The following is a 1073-nucleotide window of genomic DNA, read 5'->3' as shown; positions in this document are numbered from 1 at the left end:
AAAAAAAAAAAAAAAAACAGGACCAGGTTTGCTGGTTGAGCCTGATGGAAGCACTGAGACTACTATGACCCTAGCTGCCCTTCAGGTCTAGAATTGAACCCACACCTGTGACTTCCAGCCAAAAAAAAGGCAGGGGTATGAGGTGAACATTTACCTAAGATAGATACACTCCTTGGAGAGAACAATCATAAGAGAATAGAAGGGCTGTGTATGAACAGGAACATCACTTAGAGGGCAGGCGTGCATGGAGGGAAAGAAACAGGGAAGAGATAACTATGGGGAGGAAGTGGGAGGGGAGCTATTGCATTGTGGTAAATTGTAGTCAATGTTGTGAGACAAAGTGTATGTGAACTGCTGTATGGAAAGTGAATTTTCTCTGTGAACTTTCACCCAAATCGCAATAAAATTTTTTTTTTTAGAAGGTTCCATTCATCTAGTTTCTCTTCTGCTGTTTTTGCATTTTAGGTTATACTTGATAGTCTCTTTATACCATATATTAGGGGACTTAAATTTTCCCCTTGTTTTTTCTTAAAGAACTTTATAGTTTTAGGTTTCACATTTAAGTCTTTGATTCATCTGGAATTAGCTTTTGTGTATGGTGTGAAGTACAGATCTTGTTTCATTTTTCTGCAAAAGGATATCCAGTTTTGCCAGCACCATTTATTAGACAATCTCTTCCCCATTTAATGGACTTCACTCTTTTGTCAAAGATCAGCTGACCATAGGTCAATGGATCTTTTTCTGGGTTCTAAATTATACTATATTGGTCTGTGTGTCTGTCATCATACCAATATCCAGAAGTATGGGTTTCTACATATAGGATCATATCATCATCAAATAGGGATAGTTTGACTTGTTCCTTACCAATTTGCATGCCTTTGTTTTCTCTTTCTTGCCTTATGGCCCTGGCTAGGACTTCCAGTTCAATGTTGAATAGAAGTGGTGATAGAGGGCACCCTTGTCTGGTTCCTGCTCTCAAGAGGAATGATTTCAGTCTCTCTCCATTGAGAATAATGTTGGCTGTTGGTTTTGCATAAATGCCCTTTATTATGTTGAGGAATGTCCCTTCTATT

Source organism: Orycteropus afer, unplaced genomic scaffold (assembly GCF_000298275.1).
Source record: "Orycteropus afer afer isolate SDZICR_OR568_19922 unplaced genomic scaffold, OryAfe1.0 scaffold00251, whole genome shotgun sequence".
Taxonomy (NCBI): domain Eukaryota; kingdom Metazoa; phylum Chordata; class Mammalia; order Tubulidentata; family Orycteropodidae; genus Orycteropus; species Orycteropus afer.
Note: the sequence above shows the minus strand (reverse complement) of the source record.